The sequence below is a fragment of the Herpailurus yagouaroundi genome, unplaced genomic scaffold, assembly GCF_014898765.1.
Source record: "Herpailurus yagouaroundi ecotype Mexico unplaced genomic scaffold, PumYag 140, whole genome shotgun sequence".
NCBI lineage: Eukaryota > Metazoa > Chordata > Mammalia > Carnivora > Felidae > Herpailurus > Herpailurus yagouaroundi.
In genome coordinates, this window is record NW_024412395.1 from 57,686,164 (window position 1) to 57,708,862 (window position 22,699).

At 40.4% G+C, this 22,699-nt stretch overlaps 1 long non-coding RNA gene across 1 annotated transcript; it reads right to left on the reverse strand.

Moving 5' to 3' along the window:
• Positions 1-3,854: 3,854 nt before the first annotated feature.
• LOC121030747 (uncharacterized) lies at positions 3,855-21,185 on the reverse strand. Its single transcript, XR_005790388.1, has 3 exons — positions 17,108-21,185; positions 7,393-8,199; positions 3,855-4,186 (listed from the first exon to the last, which is right to left on the reverse strand). It is a non-coding gene; the product is annotated as an uncharacterized LOC121030747 (long non-coding RNA).
• Positions 21,186-22,699: the final 1,514 nt, after the last annotated feature.

The window sequence follows — 22,699 nt, forward strand, 5'->3', positions numbered from 1 at the left end:
TACTGTATGATCTCCACTAGATGTGGAATATAAAAAAAATAAAAATAAATAAACTCATAGAAAAAACAAATTGGTGGTTGTCAGAGATGGGAGGTAAGAGAAATCAGTGAAGGAGATCAAAAGGTTAAAATATTTTTTTATTTTTAATTAAATATATGTTTATGTACAAATACACATAATGAGATATATTTATTAATATTTATATATTGATATATAAATATCTATGTCATTAAATAAGGATGAAAGTGTCGAGGAGAGAAAGAAAGCCACGTGGGATACAGAAGCTAGGGAAATTACACATATTGAGTGACTTCAGTAGACTACTAGCACTTAGGCAAGAGGAAGAAAGTTAATGGAGTTATGAGAGTATATTTCTCCTTGAATAAGTGGAAAGATAAATGAACAAATAAACAAACAAATAAAGGAACACTGCCCTGGAACTTATTCCCCAAAGCTTCACATCAGGAGCTGCTGGGGCGGTTTCTTTTCTTTTGCACAAATGACCAAAGTTCAGTTGTGTTCCACGCCTTTGCCTCAGCCGATCTGTTCAGTTCATCCTTCCCCTGCTAACTCCCCACAGAAACCCACCCCTACTACTGTCCCCAGGCCAGGTGTTATTTCCTCCCTGAAGCTTTCCCCAGTAAGAATAATGCCTCACACTCACCTCTCACAAGGGCTTCCCACACATGAAGCTCCAGAATGCTTCTGAGAGGCGGGCATCATCATCACCATGCTACGTGGGAGGAAACGAAGGCACAGAGAACATGGGTGACTTGTCCAAGGCTGAACACCTAGAACTGGGACTGACACACAGGTATCTGGAACCCAAGCTGTAGGCTTGAAAGAGCGAGGAGCCGTGAGAAGAGCACAGGTTCATCAAATCTTTATGTCTCCCCCACTTGACTGGAGCAAGTTGCTCCACTAGTCCAAGCCTTAGTTTTCTTACTTACAAAATAGGATAAGGAGACAAAAAGAACAGTTTGGTCATGGGTGTGGACTGTGAAGACTAGTCCCAATGTCTGGAACCTAGGAGACACTCAACTGTTAGTTACCTCCTGCCTTCTATTCCCTCCTCCCCACCCTGCGACGATGGCTGTAACTATCTCCCAGCTCACATGGACCTTCTCTCCTCCACACTTAGACAGAAATCATGACCTCTACCATACAACCTGGTCCCTTATTCAAATAGTAATTGGGATTCTTTATGCCACAAGGCACCAAAGCCCAGGTCAAAAGCAGTTAATAATGAAAGGGCATTTATTAATGCTAATAACTGAAAAGAGCAGAGATAGGCAGCCAGATAGGATTTTGTCAGATTTTGTCAGGACTCTGGCTCCACCCGCCGTGATTTTCCTCTGGCTTTGCATGGGTCTGTGCACAGGCCTCCTTCTCGGGCCGGCCCCCATCATGACAGCAAAATTTACCCCAGCAGTTCCAGCTTTCATATCTTCATGTTGCCCTGGCCATGAAGAGAAGATCTGAGCTGTACCATCTTAGAAAATGTCCTTGAGTCCCAGCTCAGGTCGCAGGCCTGCCCCTGAGCCAACCACTGTGGTGGCCAGGGAGATGGACCAAGCCCACAGTTTTAGCTTGGCTGTGTGCTCGACCCCAGCCCTGATCCAGACATAGACTCACCACCCAGAAACCGGTTGGATCATCAGTGGAAACCAGGGTTGTGAGACCAAAAAGTATTTTAATAGATATAATGTTAGTCTTCTATTGGACCCAGTTCCATGTCCTGACACTGACGTGAGCAACGCTGAGAGCAAATAGCCCTGCCAGTCCATAGGACCCAGCTCTTTAGAGGGTTTCTGTGACCCAAACCTTAGGTCCAGGTCTCACTTGGGCTATTTTCTTGAAGTATTGCACCTCTATCCCATAGCTAAAATTGCTGTGCTCACAGGAGTCCCGAATACATAAAATTGCATGGGATTGGATTCTGCCCTTAAATTGATTTTATATCCTTTGAAAGCTTTATGGTGTATCATGTGTATGCGTGTGTGTGTGTGTGCGTGTGCGTAAAACTGTTGATCAGGTCACTGAGGGACAGTTTTGTAAAGAGTCACCCATCTGGCTTTTCATAGGAATAAAATTCACATTATGACAACGACTTTCAACAAAGGTTAAGCATGCAAACTTTGGTTTAAAAAAACAATTTGTCCATAACTCAACTGCTTTTATCTTTAAGCCTTTGAAGTGGAAGGTTACAAAAAAAAATCAAATATTTCATTCTTGACATCTTCAGGGAAGGTGTGTGTAAATAGGAAACACACATAAAACCCCTGAACATAAAGAAACAACAAATGATTTGCATAATTACAACTGCAGAAATGTATATAGGAGATAAAACAGATTAAGGATATTGCCCTTGGAAGCTACTTCCCATCAGTAAGGCCTAGATAGATTTATATTTCTCGTTTTTCCCTGATCCACAGGTTAAATTTGCCATCTTCTGATTCCTTGTCACATTTCACATATCAGGCAAACACCTCTGGGGTGCGTCTGGGGAATTCACAACCTTCAGAGAGTTGTTGATAGTGATCACTTTCTTCTGAAGTCTTTGTTGATCCAAGAATACATATTTTGTTGTGTAAGTCTTCATAAATCAGTCTTTCCGCCCGTTTATCATCCTTGTGGCTTTTCTCTGAACACTCTCCAGTGTGTCTCCAACTTGCTAATAATGAGGTTCCCAGATCACAGTGCACCATTCCAAGCTCATTCTCTCATTATGCAGAGACTGACTTTGCCTCCTTGCTTCCTGACCCACTGTTTCCACTTACAAAGTTCTTATGCTGCCAGATCCTATATGAAGCCATGATTCATTACCCTCCATTACAATGCCTGGGGGAGCCCAAGCACTTCCCTAAATAGGTCAATGCCTAACATGTAATAAGTGCTCAGAAAGGGTCCTTGAGTAAGTGAACAAATGGACGCATGGGCTCCCCAGTTGTGTCTTCACTGTATCAAAACCTTTATTGTAAAAAGAGCAATGGAATGTGTGTGTTTGTGGCAAAAGTGGGAGACAAGAGAGCAGAAGAAATACACAAGAAATCCTTTGCTATTTGGCCTTTGTTACTCAAACATTTCTACCAATTTGATTGGATTGAGATCTAGTTCCAGTCTCATTTAGCAAAAGGCAAACTGAAGTTCAGAAAACTAAGGCATGTCATCACAATGGCTGAACAGTTGAATTGCAGTTGGGAACATACCTGGAATCAGAATTCTAGTGCCTGGTGTAGCCTCCCAGACCAAAGCAGTTTTAAACTACTATTGGTAAAATCTTTGCAGGACCGACTTCTTTAGCTAAAACAATGGAGTCATGGGTTTCTAACTGGTTTTGTTGAAAGAAGTCTTGCCCTTTCTATCCCCAGTAACAGGATCCAAGAGAATGGAAAAGTGGCAGACAAGAGCTAACCTGGTTTCTTGTTTTCTCCAACCTGATGGTGGCTCTAGTGGCAGTGCGGGTGACAAGAGTAGTAGAAGTAGCTGCTACCATGATTGAGTACCTGCTGTATACCACACAGTCCTCTTGACCCTTCACAGATATGTTATTTCATGTAAACCTTTAAACAGCCAATTAAAATAGGCATCATTAGATCAATGTTACTGTAAGGAAACTGAGTCTCACAAGGTTTAAGTGCTTCAGGATCTCACAGCAGAGCTAGTGTGCCAATTCAGCTCTGTGAGACTACTCCACATTGTTCTGCCCTAGAATACATCCTTTCCTTGGTTTCAATACAGCACCATCCCTGATAATCCCCCTACTTTCTGCTTCCTACAAACTTTTCATCCAGGACCCTCAGTCAAAACTGGGAAATGCAGGCAGGGCGGGTGGGTGGGAGTGTGATGGGGGCGGGGGGAACGGTTTCTTTTAGTTTCACTCAGAAAAGTTTAGAGTTTTCAGAGACCTTTTCTCTAGGAAATTAAGGAAAACAACAAACCATCAAGCATGTCACTTACTAATAGGACTAGCCAAGTGTAAGGACAAATACAAAGGCATTAAAATGTACTGGTGTAGTGCCTGCCTGGTCACAGATAGCCATGGTGGCCCAGAGCCACTTCCCCTCTTCTCCAACCCATCTCTCCACCTTGTTCAGTTTCTTCCATTTTGTACGTATATTCGTGGCCTCTTGTTGGAACTGATCATAGCGGGTCAATACAGCAGCACATAGTACTGTGATGAACACTGCAGTGAAATGCATAGAAAAACAAATACCCCAAATCACTCTTCTTTCTAAAACTAATCCAGAAAAAAGCAAGACCAGATAATCTTTTCTATTGGTTAATTCATTTCCCCAAATTATCTATACCACACTCTGTCATTATGTTGCAACTCCAAATCAACAAATACTTGGATTGAAAAATTTTAAAGAAGTCAGACTTCAAGCTGTATTACAAAGCTGTAATCATCAAGACAGTATGGTACTGGCACAAAAACAGACACTCAAATCAATGGAACAGAATAGAGAGCCCAGAAATGGACACACAAATGTATGGCCAACTAATCTTTGACAAAGCAGGAAAGAATACCCAATGGAATAAAGACAGTCTCTTCAGCAAGTGGTACTGGGAAAACTGGACAGCAACATGCAGAAAAATGAACCTGGACCACTTTTGTACACCATACACAAAAATAAACTCAAAATGGATGAAAGACCTAACTGTAAAACAGGAAGCCATCAAAAAAACCCTTGCGGAGAAAGCAGGCAAAAACCTCTTTGACATTAGCTGCAGCAACTTCTTACTCAACACGTATCTGGAGGCAAGGGAAACAAAAGCAAAAATGAACTATTGGGACCTCATCAAAATAAAAACTTCTGCATAGCGAAGGAAACAATCAGCAAAACTAAAAGGCAAACGACAGAATGAGAGAAGATATTTGCAAACAACATATCAGATAAAGAGCTAGTATCCAAAATCTATAAAGAGCTTATCAAACTCAACGCCCAAAAAACAAATCATCCAGTGAAGAAATGGGCAAAAGACATGAATAGACACTTCTCCAAAGAAGACATCCAGATGGCCATCCAACACATGAAAAAATGCTCAACATCACTCATCATCAGGGAAATACAAATCAAAACCACTATGAGATACCACCTGACAGCTGTCAGAATGGCTAACATTAACAACTCAGGAAGCAACAGATGTTGGCAAGGATGCAGAGAAAGGGGAACCCTTTTGCACCGTTGGTGGGAATGCAAACTGGGGCAGCCAGCTTGCATTCCCTCCAAACAGTATGGAGGGTCCTCAAAAAATTAAAAATAGAACTACTTTACAACCCAGCAATTGCACTACTAGGTGTTTATCTAAAGGATACAAAAATGCTGATTCGAAGGGGCACATGCACCCCAATGTTTATAGCAGCACTATCAACAATAGCCAAAGTATGGAAAGAGCCCAAATGTCCATCAATGGATGAATGGGTAAAGAAGATGTGGTATATATACAATGGAGTATTACTCGGCAATCAAAAAGAATGAAATCTTGCATTTGCAACTATGTGGGTGGAACTAGAGGGTATTATGCTAAGCAAAATTAGTCAGAGAAAGACAAATATCATATGACTTGACTCACATGAGGAATTTAAGATACAAAACAGATGAACATAAGGGAAGGGAAGCAAAAATAATATAAAAACAGGGATGGGGACAAAACATAAGAGACTCTTAAATATGAAGAACAAACAGAGGGTTCAGAGGGTTTACTGGAGGGGTTGTGGGAGAGGGGGTGCGCTAAATGGGTAGGGGCATTAAGGAATCTACTTCTGAAATCATTGTTGCCCTATATGCTAACTAACTTGGACGGAAATTTAAAAAAATTTAAATTAAAAAAATAAAATAGGGGCGCCTGGGTGGTGCAGTCGGTTAAGCGTCCGACTTCAGCCAGGTCACGATCTCGCGCTCCGTGAGTTCGAGCCCCGCGTCAGGCTCTGGGCTGATGGCTCAGAGCCTGGAGCCTGTTTCCGATTCTGTGTCTCCCTCTCTCTCTCTGCCCCTCCCCCGTTCACGCTCTGTCTCTCTCTGTCCCAAAAATAAATAAAAACATTGAAAAAAAAATAAAATAAAATAAATTTAATGTAATTATTAATATGGTATATGTGAAAATTATTAAGAAAGTAAATTCTGAGTTCTCATCACAAGGAAAAATCCATTTTTTTCTTTTTCTTTTTTTATATCTTGCTAATGTAATCATTACACAACATATGTAAGTCAAGTCATTATGCTATACATGCTAAACTTGTATGCTATACATGCTGTATATCAATTATATCTCAGTAAAACTCAAGAAAATAAATGAAAAAATTAAAAAAAATTTTTTTAAGTAAATTCTTCAGAGAAGTCCACATGCCATGCAAGAGACAATGTAATTTCATAGAAATAGCACTGGAGAAGAAGTGAGATATGGTAGATATGTGGCTTCTAGTTTGTTTGCAGGAACTATAAAATAATCATTTTTGAAAGTCCCCTGGGATATATAAAGCATTCTACAGTACTCATGAAATGCTGGTTGAATTTGTTTAACCGACCTTGGATAGACCTCTCCATATTTCCAAGCTTTAGTTTCTACATTTATAAAACAGAAACTAATAATAGCTTCCTTGTATCACATGACTATCATGGGCTCCCAACAGGATAATATATATGAAAGCATTTTTTAAACAACAAAGCATCACACAAAACTAAGCTATGAAGAAAGGGGAATGAACTATGATGGTTCTGCCAATAACGTGGGCATTGCGCCAAATAGCAAGTTGGAAAGTTAACAGTACTTTTTGCTATTCATCCAGATGTTAGGCACATTCTAACTATAAAAAACTGAAGCGATCACTGGCAAACATTCAGGAGGTCAGAGGACTGCTAGAAGGAGCAACGTGAGTGTTCTCTGGACCTCCTGGGCCCCAATGTGGGCAGGAAAAATTCTGCGTAGAGCTATTTCTCCTCTAAGAGAAACCGCAACTCTCTTGCATCTCTAAAGGGAAAATGGTGCAGATTCTAAATATTTTTGCTCTGGGGCCAAGCTGAATGAATGTACACAAGAGCTAAGTCTTTGTTTTTTCGCGGGGGAATAAGCCCTTTAGATCTCGCACTTTAACCCCACTTCTACAGCAATCAAACCAAGCCAGAAATTTGCACTTGCAAATAGTTTTGAAAGATCTGACTAAGCCATTTTTAGATGTTTTTGCAGTCTCCATGTGCCTTTCCCTCCCACAGAGCACAATTAAAAAGGCACCTTTAAAAGGCTATTAAAAAACATTGATTGGCTTAACTGTGCTAATGTCATGGCTTTAAAATAAAATTCTACTAAGTCCTTAAAATATTGCAGACAAGTACTTTACAACAAAAACTCAGGACAACCATCCTGAGGCTTCTGTTACTCACAGATACTTACCTAATTACTTTAGTTCAGTTCATCTTTCTTGTCATCCTTCATCTTTGAATTTTTTAATCTTCTGATAGTTCTCATGAAATCACTGCCTTTATGCACACTAGGAGCCGGCACTTGGCAGCCACACTTCCTCAAGTCATCATAGCGAATTAGAAAGAACAAATCAGACACCTGTGTGCTTTCACTTTGTTGCCATTGATACTTAAGAAGGGGATGGTGTGGTCTCCTTACATTTGATTGCTAACACCACAGAGTACCCTTCCTGGAGTTGTCTCAAGATTTATTGTAGATCCTGATCGGCCCATGTGATCTCATCCCTGTTTATATAATGAATCACCCTCGTCCCAGGAGAAACTCAGAAACATAACACTAACGTACAGAATTCTTCTCTCTGCTTATATATTTCAATCCTTGCTGTTTTCATGCTCCAGGCCAGCAGACTTCCTCTCATATCCATAATGTCTGAGCCCATCTCGAGAAAGGATTCCTCAGGTATAGGTCTCATTTAAGGGTATAGTGAACACGACATCACAGTTTGCATTGATCTACACCAGGTAGTGGCTCAGTGTCCTGATAACATTCTTACATACCCCGCCTGGCCATAGAAGGCAGTTGAAGAAGAGCAAATGGTTCCCCACACATGAAGGTATTTGTAAACTATTCTTTGTTTGAGAAATGTTGGGTGTCTGCTGCTGCTGCTACTGATGATGATGACGACGACGACGATGATGATGATTAATCGAATTTTGTTGTTACTAAAGTAGGATTTGCTCAGGAACCAGGTGGACTCCAACCAGACCCTGCGGAAACCTGAAAGCACAAGAAGCTATCTTGTGAGCTATGTGTCTGACTTATGTGCAAACTGCTATGAGGCAGCTTTATGAGTTATGAGTACCGATTCAGCTAAGAGATGCAACAATGAATGAGTTATCATGGTTAGCAATTTCTCCACCGTTCGAAGTCTGGGATTCACAGTCTTGGGTAAGAAACCTCCAGGACATGCCTTCCCCTGAAGCAAATTTCAAGGTTAACGAAGGCCCTCACCATCCCCCATCCAGATGATCTGTCCTTCCATCTCTGCCTCATTAATTTCCCCATTTCCCCCAAGTGCTGACATACCTCCACACCATCTCGGGCCCAACTCTGTCAGTCAGTTTGTGGAATATGTATAAGTATCATTCAGTTTACTCTATCCTCAATTCTCCCCCCTCCTGAGATAACTCCCTGTTGTTTATTAGGCCCACAGGTAGACTAATTAAATATTCCTTCTCTCTACAGGACAGGGGGAAAAACACGTTTGCTGCTATTCTACAGATAATAATTTTTTTCCAATTTTTCTAAATGTCGAATGGACCAATGTGGGAAGAAAAGAGTGCGGGACAGGCCAAGCAGCTTGTTAAGTCAAGATGCAAGATTTAGAGAATAAGACCTTCTGCCCAGACATCTCTCCTCTTTTCCACTCAACTCCACAGAACTGTGACGGCTAAAGGAGAAAGAGAGAGCTCCAAGCTGGCCAGCTCATTGTCAGAGCTCTCCAAGACTGCCTAGGACTCTGCAAACTCATCCCACTATGCACTGAGTACCCCTGCTTGACTACCCTTAGATCTTTCCTCCTCCAATCACTCCTGCTCATCCTTCAAGACCAAGCACTGGGGTCATCTGCAAGAATGTCAGCTGCTATAGCACCATCCACACTTCCTAGGAACATTTGGGAATTCAGTTTGTAATACCTGGTTCATATCCTTACTCATATTCATTCATGGATCACTAGTTTGTTAGCAGGGACTATAAAATAACCATTTTTGAAAGCCCCACCTGGAATAAAGTACTCATGAAGTACTGGTAGAATTTATTGAATCAAACTTAGGTAGACCTCCACATGTTTCCAAGCTGAGATCTCATATATGCCAATATTTGGTGCCTTTCAAACAAATATTCTTAAATATTGGTTTGTCATTTATTCATTGGGGTCAAGAAAAACTATCTTCATAAAAACAATAATCTTTATGTTCCAAAAAAAGGAAAGTGCTTGGAATGCAACATAATATTTAGACTTATTTGAGTCAGTCAGAGAAGGACAGATATCATGTGTTTTCACTCATATGTGGGTCTTGAGAAACTTAACAGAAGACCATGGGGGAAGGGAAGAGGAAATAAATAATTACAAACAGAGAGGGAGGGAGGCAAACCACAAGAGACTCTTAAATACAGAGAACAAACTGAGGGTGGATGGGGGAGTGGGGGAGAGGGGGAGAGGGGAAAATGGGTGATAGGCATTGAGGAGGGCACTTGCTGGGATGAGCACTGGGTGTTTTATGTAAGCCAATTTGACAATAAATTATATTAAAATATTTAGACTTATCTGGAATTGTCTTTCATTGTACTTTCTTATTATCACGTGTAACTGGATAGTATCGGTGTGTTAGTTTTCTGTTGCTGCCATAACAACTTACCACAAAGTCAGTGGCTTAAACAACATTATTTATTATCTTATAGTTCTATAGTTCAGATATCCAACACAAATCCCACAGGGTTAACATCAAGGTATTGGCAGGACTATATTCCTTTCCAGGGAGCTCTTAGGGAAAATGCATTTCCTTGCCTTTTCTGGCATCTAGAAGCTGCTTACCTTCCTTGGCTCATGGTCCCCTTCCTCCATCTTCAAAGCCAGCAATGGTGGGCCAAGACTTTCTCACAATGCTACTTCTGGCTTTCTACAGCAGGGAAAGTATCTCTGATTTTAAGGACTCATGTGATTAGACTGGGCCTAATAATCCAGGACATTCTCCCCATCTCAAGGTACTTAACTTTAATCACATCAGTAAAGTCTCTTTTTCCATGTAAGGTAACATATTCACAGGTTTCATAGATTACCGTAAGGGCATCTTTGGAACCATTACTCTGTCTACCACAATTAGTTTCTTCCCCCCACAGCCCCTCACTTGGGGTAGATAAAACCGACATGGATAAAAGTATCAAGAAGCCATGATAGGATTGAGAGCTATTTTAGCTGCCTCCTCACTGTCCTCCTGCCCCAGCCTTGATCCATCCCTCATGCTGTTGCCAGATGACTCTTCCAAAGTGCAGCTCCAGTGTTGCTTATTTCCTGTTCAAAATCCTCCAGTGACCTATATTACTTTCCAAAGTAAGTATAAAATATTCCCTGAAATGTAAGGATGATGATAAGACAGGGATCAAGGTACTTCTTATGAATTATCACATGTAATCTTTACAATATCCCATAAAGGTTGCTACTTTTAATGCCCCCAGTTTATAGAAGAGCTTCCAGAAGACAAAATAAGTGTGGAGAGGTTGACTAAATTTCTCCACCCACAACACATACCTTATACTTTACTCAGATGTCAATAAACTTGGCCCATAGGTCAAATCTGGCCTGCTGGCTGTTTCTGTACAACATGCAAGCTCACAATTGTTTTTACAGATGAATGTTTATTATCTATTTGATGACAGGGAACACTAACTTTGGACCCCAATTAAATGAGATGTTATCCTCCCCAAAAGAGAAATTTCATTCTTTTCATTAGTAGGCCTGTATTACAAAAAAAAAAAAAAAAAAAAAAATGTATTCAGATATTATTATCATCATTATTAGCAGCAGTAGCAACAGCATTGGTGTTTGTATTTCATCAATAAAAAAAAAAAACCTGTGGAGGGGCATGAGGGTGGCTCAGTAGGTTAAGCATCCAACTCTTGATTTCAGCTCAGGTCATGATCTCATGGTTCATGAGTTTGAGCCTCACATTGGCTCTGCACCGACAGTGTGGAGCCAGCTTGGAATTCTCCCTCTCTCTCTCTCTCTCTCTCTGCCCCTACCCCACTCGTGCTCTCTCATTCTCTCTGTCTCCAAATAAATAAACTTAAATTTTGTTTAATTAAAAAATTTTTTTAATCTGGAAATTTGCTTTGTTATTATATAAGCACCAATATAATGCCCTCAGTTCTGCCTCTTGGTCTGCAAATCCTAAAATATTTACTATCTGACTCTTCACAGAGTTTGCCAACTCCTACTCTAGCCAATTGTTTCTCAAATATGAGTAAAATATAGACCCTTTTTTAAAATTCCAGTATACTGAACATACAGTGTTAGTTTCAGGTGTACAATATCACTATATTGTACTATATTCAACAATTCCATACATCCATCACCTCATCATGATAAGTGCACTCTTAATGAACATGGGCCCCATTTAATATACTCTTTCAGGTGCCCAGTGTTGAATTAAATCATTTCATTACAATGTTATCAAATGTGAACAAAAACTTAGTAAGAAATAAAAATAAAAAACCTCCTTATGCTCATAGATTTTACTTCTTTAAATTAAGTTTTTTAATGTTTTTGTGTGTGTGTGTGTGAGAGAGAGAGTGTATGAGTGGGAGAGGTGCAGAGAGAGAGAGAGAGAGAGAGAGAGAGGATCTGAAGCAGGTTCCGCACTGACAGCTGCAAGCCCAATACAGGGCTCAAACTCACAAACCATGAGATCATGACCTGAGCTGAAGTTGGATGCTCAACCCACTGAGCAACCCAGGCACCCCATTCTCTTAGCTTTTAAACCACTACAAACCAAAAATTATTTATGAATTAAATACAAATAATCTTACAAAACCAATAAAATTCAAATAACATCAATTTTGTGTGTTCAATCATGATGTTCTAATTAAACTCACACCACCATGAATACGGTATACACTGCTCAGTGCAGATTATATATAAGGTGGCCACATCGCTGGTCAAATACATGCTTGTGTTCATTATTTTAGGGCTATTATTGCAATTAAACTAAAGTTATATTAATGCATAAAGAGAACTCACAGCTGCCCTAACAACACTTTCATGGCCTCTTAGAAGTTCACAGACCCCTAACTGAGAAACATTTCACTAACCAACATGAACTGTTTGATGTCCCCCCAAACATGCTCCATGCAGCAATTTTTGCCTCTGTTCATACTATTCCCTTTTCATGGCTCCAACCACCTACAAGGCTCCCAAATCCCTATTCCCATTTCCAAAGTGATTATTCTCAAGTCAGAGAATATGGCAGACACTGGAGACACCAAACAACTCCGGACAACTTCTAGAAAACTGTGCCCTCCAGGAAAGCTGTAGTATAATGGCAAACATATCCAATCAGAGCCCACTTCTTAGGCAGGATAAATGTCAGATGATTGAGAAGGAAGCAGGTTCCCAAGACTAGGGAAAGTCCTGCTGAACTCCGGTGACATTACCACTGGGATACGAAGCAACTGTATAGTGCCCAGAGGGTTCCTGGAGCTGCTCAGCCCTCCCACATAGCCTTATGATTAATTTCTCACCCATGATGTTTGCTGATGTGCATCTCTTCTTTAGACCTTTAAGAGCCAAACTAATGCCAAGGTTCTTGGCCTGTTAGCCTCTTTCTGAAAAATTCTTCAGGATATTTTCATGCCCTATTCCTTTTTTTCCCCAGCCCCCATACATCATTTAAAGAGATTGTTAATGGCAAGAGACAATGGTTACCGAGAACAACGAAGCCTGGGAAAATGGAACAGGGCTCTCACAGGAACTTACTGCATAAACTTAGTCATTCATTGGGCATATATTTTTGCCTATCTTCCCATCAAGAATATAATTGTCATAAAGAGCAATTTTGCTAAAGGATGTATATATATAGCATTACTCTTTCTCTACAGATTTGGAATTGGCTTGAGCCAAAGTAACAAGGCAGTATAAACTTAAATGAGATTCATAATTGGACGAGCAACTAATCCTCCCTGTAGCAGTACCTATCAAATGTTACTTTGTGCAGAAGAGAGATATAAGTTGTAAAACAGAATTATCAAGGGAAAATAATCAACTGCCCCAGAATAAAGGTAAGTTAAAAAGGCAAGAAAGTGACATTTTTATGTCTTTGGTATTAACATAGAATAGATTCTCTCATTTAATAGTATTTTTGAGTACCCAATAAATATTCTATGATGAATTACAGGAAACACAAAACTTGGTTCTACAACTTAAGAAGCTAAGAAAAATAGATGTAAAAAAGAAACAATATCTTTTGGCCTCTGTGCCAGGTGCTTTTACAGATACTATATTATTTCTCAAGAGTTGGATATACATATTATTACCCACTTTTTATCAGAAGAGACAGAGGCTTGGGGAAAGGTAAAGTGAGTTGCCCAAGGTCCTGCGTCTTGTCAGAACCATAATGCAAAATTGGGTCTCTCATATAGATCCAAAACTCTTACACGTGCATTAAGATACATTCTCCACTAAAACAGGAACCCTCTTGCACTGTTGGTGGGAATGCAAATTGGTGCAGCCGCTCTGGAAAGCAGTGTGGAGGTTCCTCAGAAAATTAAAAATAGACCTACCCTATGACCCAGCAATAGCACTGCTAGGAATTTATCCAAGGGACACAGGAGTACTGATGCATAGGGGCACTTGTACCCCAATGTTCATAGCAGCACTCTCAACAATAGCCAAATCATGGAAAGAGCCTAAATGTCCATCAACTGATGAATGGATAAAGAAATTGTGGTTTATATACACTATGGAATACTACGTGGCAATGAGAAAAAATGAAATATGGCCTTTTGTAGCAACGTGGATGGAACTGGAGAGTGTGATGCTAAGTGAAATAAGCCATACAGAGAAAGACAGATACCATATGGTTTCACTCTTATGTGGATCCTGAGAAACTCAACAGGAACCCATGGGGGAGGGGAAGGGAAAAAAAAAAAAAAAAGAGGTTAGAGTGGGAGAGAGCCAAAGCATAAGAGACTGTTGAGAACTGAGAGCAAACTGAGGGTTGATGGGGGGTGGGAGGGAGGAGAGGGTGGGTGATGGGTATTGAGGAGGGCACCTTTTGGGATGAGCACTGGGTGTTGTATGGAAACCCATTTGACAATAAATTTCATATATAAAAAAAAAAAAAAAGATACATTCTCCACTAGCGGCCCCTGGGCAGCTCAGTGGGGGTCATGATCTCACAGTTCTTGAGTTCAAGCCCTGCCTCGAGCTCTGTGCTAACAGCTCAGAGCCTAGAGCCTGCTTCGGATTCTGTCTCCCTCTCTCTCTGGTGCTCTCCCTCTCCCTCTCGTTCTCTCTCTAACATAAATAAACATTAAAAAAAACCTTTTTAAAAGATACATTCTCCACTAAGAAATATGACAACCATGGAAATAATTACAAAATTTTAAAGTTTCATAATAGGACACATACACGATGCTATGGATATTGAAAGGAGTAGAGAATAGAATGTTTCTCTAAGTTCCATGGATATTGACAGGCAATAGCAGTATTTTTGCTATTATCAAAAAATCAGAAGATAACAAATATTGGCAAGGATGTAGAAAAATGAACCCTATGCGCTGTTGGTGGGAACGTAAATTGGGGCAGCCATTGTGGAAAACAGTATGGAGTTTCCTCAAAAAATTAAAAATAGAAATGCCATATCATCCTATAACCCTACTATGAGGTTTTTACCCAAAGAAAACAAAAACGCTAATTTGAAAAGATAAGTGTTAGCATTATTTGCTATAACCAAGATATGAAAGCAACCTAAGTGTCCACGGATAAATGAAGGGATAAAGAAGATGTGATATATATGCATAGTGGAGTATTACTACTTAGCCATAAAAAAGAAATGAAGTCTTGTCATTTGTAACAACATGGGTGGACCTAGAGGGTATTATGTCAATTAAAGTAAGTCAGAAAGAAGAAGACAACTACCATATGATTCCACTTATACGTGGATTCTAAAAAACAACTAAACAAACAAACAAACAGGGATAGATTCATACATACAGAGAACAAACTGGTGGTTGCCAGAGGGCAGGAGGATGGTAGGATAGGCAAAATAGGTGAAGGGGATCAAGGGGTACAAACTTCCAGTTACAAATAAATACGTCACAAAAATGAAAAGTACAGCATGGAGAATATAATCAATAATATTGTAATAACACTGTATGGTGACAATGGCAACTATACTTATCGTGGTGAGTATTTTGTAATTACATAATTGTGAAATCACTATATTGCACGCCTGAAACCGATATAACAACATGTATCAACCACACTTCAATAAAAAATGCAAAAAAATAAAAGAAATACTTCTAATTAAGTACTTAGTAAGTAAGCTAAGTACTTAAGATCTGCAATAAAATATATATTTAAAAGAAAATCACAAGATGCTATCATGAACATAAAGGTTAAAATACAAAAATACTCACGTTGTGTGTTCTCAGCTCCCTCTCAACCCACCCAGTTAAGAGTTCACTCTTTGTAAACCACTCAATGGTGAATATTTATTTGTATTTTCTTTTAACATTTACATTCAATTTAAAGGCACTTATGTTCAAAGTCACTGGATCTTTGTGGTCTCTATTTTCAGTTCTCCTTTTTATATTTTTTTAAGTTTATTTATTTATTTTGAGAGAGAGAGAGAGAAAATGAGCAGGGGAGGGGTAGAGAGAGAGAGGGAGAGACAGAGAATCCCAAGCAGGCTCCACTCTGTCAGCACAGAGCCCTATGTGGGGCTTGAACCCAAGAACCGTGAGATCAAGACCTTAGCCGAAATCAAGAGTCGGATGGTTAACCGACTGGGCCACCCAGGCACTCTGAGTTCTCCTTTTTAAAACTAAACCTTTTTGTCCCTGAATGATCACATCCCAGCATCTCCAGAGCCCGCTCTCCAGCCGATCTTGGACATGCCAGTCTGGCATGACATACCAGCTATCCACGGCCTACTGTAGAAAAAGAGCCCTTAACAAGGTTTTCTATTTCCAGCAAGAGACTTCTGGATTCCGAGCTCAATATAGAGTTTCCACCACTGAGACAGCATTAATTAGTTTATCACCTATGACCTGAGAGATGGTGACATTATATGGATATAATTTATCACAGCAGAAAGCTGAGGGCATTTCATTTGAAACCAGACCATGTTCTCCATGTGTAAGGCTGAGAACGGTTTGCCTTCCCATCCTATCCACTCTTATCACACAACCAGAAACAACATCCACCTATCAAGATGAATGCATGCCTCTCCGCACCTGTCTGGTGGTTGTGCACGAACAGGAAACTGCATAGACAAATGACTCTGCCCATCCCACCTCCCGGGGAGACATCAAAACCTTTTCACTGGTCTTGATCTCGGTCATGTGAAGTATTTGATCTCATTTTCTGGAGGGGAATGATAAGCTCTAAGAATGGAATAAAATCGGCCGCAGGTCACAAATTGATGCTGAACACTAAGCAGCAATGACAACACACATCATTGGGAGGTAATGGGGTAGAAGCAAGGAAATGTTGACACTCACCAACTAAGACCATGAACTAATGGCAGGACACTGGGTTACTGCAAATTTGGTACACATGGCTATCTAAAGATATTATTTTATAGCAAGAATACCTGAGCAAGGAATAGAGCTACAGAACCACTAACCACTTTTTCATCTCAACACAGGAGATAAGGGTTACCTAATCTTCTACTTTCACATAATGAGCATACCATGAATGTTTGTTAAGTGAATGACTGATGCTACTGGGGAGCAGTTCCACTGAGGCAGGTATCCCTCATTCTCCCACGTGTGTATCACCTCCTAGGTTCCAAAAGCACCTGCAGATGCATTATTCTATGTCTTCCCAATAATCTTGCAGTATGGTGTGAAATTATGATTCAGAAAGGTAAAATGACTCACCCAAGATCACATAGAGGCTTACCTGGAACATAGGTCCTCTAGTCCAGAGACCATAAATTTTCTCCTTGAAGAAGCCTGAAGATGAGAAGCCTTTTTTTTCTTCTCTTTATCCAGCCCCTCTCATTTCTGTGGGATTAATGGCCACTGGGAACAATCCAGATGGTTAGTAATAATAACTACCATTTAAAGAGTTTAGTAAGTGTTACCTTTGTGCTTCAGATTCCTCATCTTCAAGGTGGGATATTAACAGTACCTGGTTTTGAGGATTAAATGAAATAATGCATTTAGATAAGTGGCTGTCACATAGCTAGTATTAGTGATACCCCCTGCCTTCCTTCTAATCTTGCACCCAAAGCCAGCCTGCCCCCGAGAGATGTTTCCCTGGCTCCCTCTTCATGCAATACAAATGCAGTGTCTTCAGGGTTTCTCAGTTCTGTTGGGAACCAGGGTCATCATAAGCCTTAGTTTAGAGACTGAAATGCTTCCTGCCTTTTGATTACCAAGAAAAAGACTTTTATTATTTTTCCTATGTGTACTCATGTTTCAAAAGTTTTCATCTATCATCAGGGTTAATTAAATAATAGTCTATATGGCCTCCTTATTAGGAAATAGACTATTTCTTTAGGTTTTCTAAGCACTGAAAATGGTTCAGTCTCCCGTTACTCTCTAAGGACCACAGATTGAGAATCTCTGTACTAATGCAACTCCTCATTTCTAGGCTAAGAAATAGAGGACCCAAGATGTTTGGGGACTTGTTCAAGGTCACTTAGCCAGTTAAATCAAATCTGAGCCAGGAACTGAATCTTTTGACTCAATTGAGAGCGTTGACAGCTTTCTACTCTAAATCCGTATATCTAGTTAGGTCCTTTCTTCCCACTGAAACCATTACTCCAGGGCTTTTTGCAATCTGGATTTTGTAAAGTCAACACCAGCCTTCATCAAAATTGCAAAGGGATCCATTTTCACCACCTCCAGTGCAGAGTAAATGTTTCATAACCAGGAAGCAGTCAAAAGACCCAGTGTTGGAATTGTAGACGCTAACTTGGTTATTTCAAGATATACATCTTGATTTTCCATTTGCTATGGTTTGGGGTCCGTTATGGCCTTCAAGTCATTGCCTACAATGCCTATGTCCCAGGAACTAGGTACCCTTTTGTGCTATGCAATTTAGTGGTTCTCCCTAATACTACCTGGTAACCACTCTCTAAACTTCTATGGTTTTTAATCATCCATTTCTTCTTTGTTTAATACAGTTCAAGACTGGCTGTCTAAAACACAAGCCACCCACCAGTTGTTTTTATTGGCAAAATTAATGAACAGATTCCTATTCCATCATTCCAGTCATTAAGGAAATGTTGACTAGAACTGGACTGAAGATGGCCGTTATGGATATGGAAATCCACTTAATCTTCCCATTGGCTGACACTGAACCAATGACATAATATTAAGCTACAATGCAGGTCTCTAAAAATTGGCTTTGCAGTCATCCAGAAAAAGACAAAACTCTAAAGGCATTTTAGCTGTGTTAAGAAAAAAAGAAAACAACTTTAAATTGAGAACAAATTTTACCAAAGTGGGTATTCTAGTCCCTGATTACAAGAGCTATATATCTCTCCCCCAAAGAAGTCACACATCTGAAAGGAAATATTTAGTGGAAATTTAGACCACACTTTGCTGTAATAGCACATACTTCTCAGCATCCCCAGCTGCATTCTCCAGCATCAACCATCACCAGGGAATTTTCAGGCAGCTTGTAGTTTTCCACATTTATCAGCCAAGGCCGACTTTAAATACACAACCTCATCTCCAGTACGGGTTGTAGTATGTGACTCTCCCCAGAGGGCCAGGCTATGACATTTAATGAATAGATTATAATGAGAAATAAATATTCTAAAGTGTTTTGCATCTGGGACAGACTCTGATTCCAGTATTGTTCTCGCTTAGTTATTTTCTCTAACAAGAAACTTAAAAGCTGTAGCTGTATCTGGTGAGCATGAAGACACAGTTGATCTTATAGTGCGGTACAATTTGGTAAAAGAGCCATTTCCTTTTCATCACGAGTTTCTGCTAACGCGAACAAGAACCCAGTGGAATCCAGACCTGAGCACATGGCATTTCTGGCCATGATACAAAGGTCTGCAACATCCTCCTAAATATTTGATGACCCCTGGGATATTGCAGCGTAGCGCTGCTGTGGGAACAGCTGAAGCTGCTAACGTGCACAGCTGTTTTTGTCTTCCCACGCTGCTTGGGAGGAAGGCTGCAGGAGGTTATAGAAACGGAGGTAGAGTGCTGTGTGATAAAATGAGGAGTGCTTGCCAAGGCCCACGCAGCAATGCCGGGCTAAGATCTAAATCTCTGAACTCCGCTCCTGGCAGACTACCTATCTGTACCTGCCACCTCCAGCCCCTCCTCTCCCCTTCCTCGCCATGCTGAAAGCTCCCATGTCACATGCCAGGCAGGCTGCTGAAGAAATCACCAACCTCTCAGAGAAAGGCCCATTTCAGTTACTCTGGGGCTCCGTCCCCCTGGGGTGGAAGAACAGGATGGTAATGACGGTAGAAATGGTAGCACTAACTCTACCACCAGGACCAGTTACGCCATGAAAATAGCCTCAGATAAGTGTTTTCAGGTGGTTGGGAAGGGACTGGTGGCTTCCGATAAAGAACAACCTGCAGATGCTGTGGTAATAAGAAACTTGGTTCAGTTCCCAATTTCTATAAAAATAATATCTTCCCATATCACAAGCATGGCCATTTCAAAGATGGCTCAGGGCTGAGGGGTCCTCTGTAATTTCCATAAGCCTCCTGCCACGTGACCCCAACAAATAGTATTAGTGTGTGCTTGCTTTGCAAGTGCAGCCTCAAGACACACAGGGCATCAGCTGATCCTATAGGAAGCTCTGTGACTGGGATAAACTTATAGAGTCGTCCCAGTGGAGGTGAGGGGGCCAGACCTTTGAACCCTCTCTAGCCACCCATCGTTGAATGTGAGCTTCCCTCACCCTCCCCACCTCCAGAGTTGGGGACAAACCTCAGTAAGGAAACTGCCTTCAGTCAAGGGCAATTCCTGTTGAGGGACTTGTCTGTGATGGGTCAGGGGTCAAAAGTCTGGACAGCGGGGTGAAGGGCAGTGTTTGTTCTAAGGGGTGATTTGGGCAGTGCACCCTGGGCTAAAAGAAAACAGTGTTATTTAATTCATTTTTTATTGATGATTTTAAAGCTGAGAATATGAGAACATAGAGCAATTATAGTAGACATGTAAATGGGACCACACTGGAGACCTATGTTAGGTGACATCTATGTAAGCATCCACGTTTTGCTAATGCAAAATACGCTCCTCTGGTTTCCTATGGTGAGTGATCTAGACTTTGTCTCCCCTGATATATCTCAGAGCCAGAAATTACATTAGCTAAGGCACGTTCTGAATGGTATTGAAAGGACATGATCCCCATAGAAAGGCAGATAGTGATTAGGGGTAACCAGTGATGGATTACCCCTGACACTGTTTAGGCAAAATGTCACCTGTCACCATTATGGGCCAAGAGTATATAATAAGACTGCTTATCACAGCAGACTACTGGTAGCATCTCTGGGCACGTCCTCACAGCTACAGACACCATGGATTTGGCATATTTAATGTTCAAAGGCAGCACGCTAACAACAGCTAAGCATTGCTTTGGAGCATGTAGCTGCATGTTTGGGAAGTTACACTAGTTGGAATGATGCGTTAGATTTTTGAGCTGGCCACGCACCATTCAGTAATGCCAGGGAAGCTCTGAGGTGCAGAGTTAGCTCTTGAGATTTGTTTTAATTGCACCAGAGAAAAAAAGAAGCAGGAAGCAGAGGGGGAAGGAGAAAAGAGAAGAAAAAAAAAGAAAAAAAAGAGGAGGGAGCAGAGAACAGGGGAGGAGGTGATAGAGATGATTCCAGAGTGCCTAGTTCTAGTAAAAAGGTGCTAGGTCTCACTAAGGCTTATATATCTAGAAATCTGACACACAGGTTTTCACTATGAGCTTTTTTATATATGTATGTATATATAAAAAATATATATATGTATATATATAAAATATATATACATATATATATACATACACACACAGAGTGGATAATATATCCTACTCATATACATACACATAAATATAATTTATTAAATATTATTTATCTATAATATCTACGAAATATATATTGTTTATGATATAATTTTATCTATCATAAAATATAAATTATACATTTAAATATATAACAAATTATTATATATTTATACATAAAATCTCATAATGGGAATTAAGAAGACAGTAATCTAAAAAAATGTGACACCTGAACTCTGGGATCTAAACTGTTATAATCGGGGCACCCGGTGCTCAGTAGGTTGAGCATCTGACTTCGGCTTGGGTCATAATCTCACGATTCATGAGTTTGAGCCCCACATCTGGCTGGCTGCTGTCAGCCTGTCCATGTGGAGCCCACTTCAGATCCTCTATCCCCCCCTCTCTGCCCCTCCTCCAGTTGCGCTCTCTCAAAAAATAAACATTAATATATATATACATAATAAAATATTGTTATTAAACTTTGTTTTCAAGATTTCGTGAGGTTTCAGTGACATCTTTCAAGATCAGACCATGACCAGCTATACTACCTTCCATGGCTGTTAGAGAAATGTTGTTTCCTAGTTATAATGAACAACTTCTAAATGATATTAACTCATAAGTATACTACTAAGCTACTAAAAATGCTGTCTGATTGACTATGACAGATTAACTTGCTTTAGGAGGACATGTCTTGTGGCCAAACCACTTCGAAAAAAAACATTTAAAATTTAAAAACCAGAGGCTTCTGACTCTGGCCTCTACCACTGACTCACACGATATAAATATAAAGGAGACTCTGGCCCATCTCCAATGTACACTCCAAGAAGCCCAGATAGAAAATTAGAATTTCAGACCCTGAATTAAAATAGATTCTATATTCACAAAGGCCTTGTGATTGTCCCAGGTGCTAGTGATAAGTTGGGGGGGGGGGGAGGGCAGGAGGGGGTGTGAACTAAAAAAGAATAAAATCTTGCAAATATTGTATTTTATAGCAATAAAATTCCTATCTTTAAATATAGCCAAAAGATATTTGAAGACTCTAAAGATGCAGAACCAAGAACAGACTGATAAACTGAATATTGATTAACTGATTACTTGAAGGTAGACACCCAGGCAGGTAAAGAAAACAATGGACAGGTGTTCCCACGAGCAAACTTCTCAAAATGCACAGCTGTAGTACAAGTCCACAGAGCCTCAGTCTTCCCTGGTCTACTTGACTAACACTTTTCTGATTCTACAGCTTATCTCATTTTCCCAAGAAGAGAACTATTTATGAAGAGTCATGGCCCTTTCTTTGGCTGGATGGAAATGCTGCTCTCAAACCACCAGCATAACCTGGAACAAGAACGCTCCATTGCCTCCGATGGGACCCTGGGGACTCTTGTACACACACATATTTATCTTCTCCTCTCTGTGCGTGTGAAATTCCACAGGAAGGAAAGCCCATGCTCTCCCAGTCACTGGGCTCCCTCAGCCTGCATCTTCCAGGGGTGATGACAACATTGCCTCATCTAAGGCACTCCT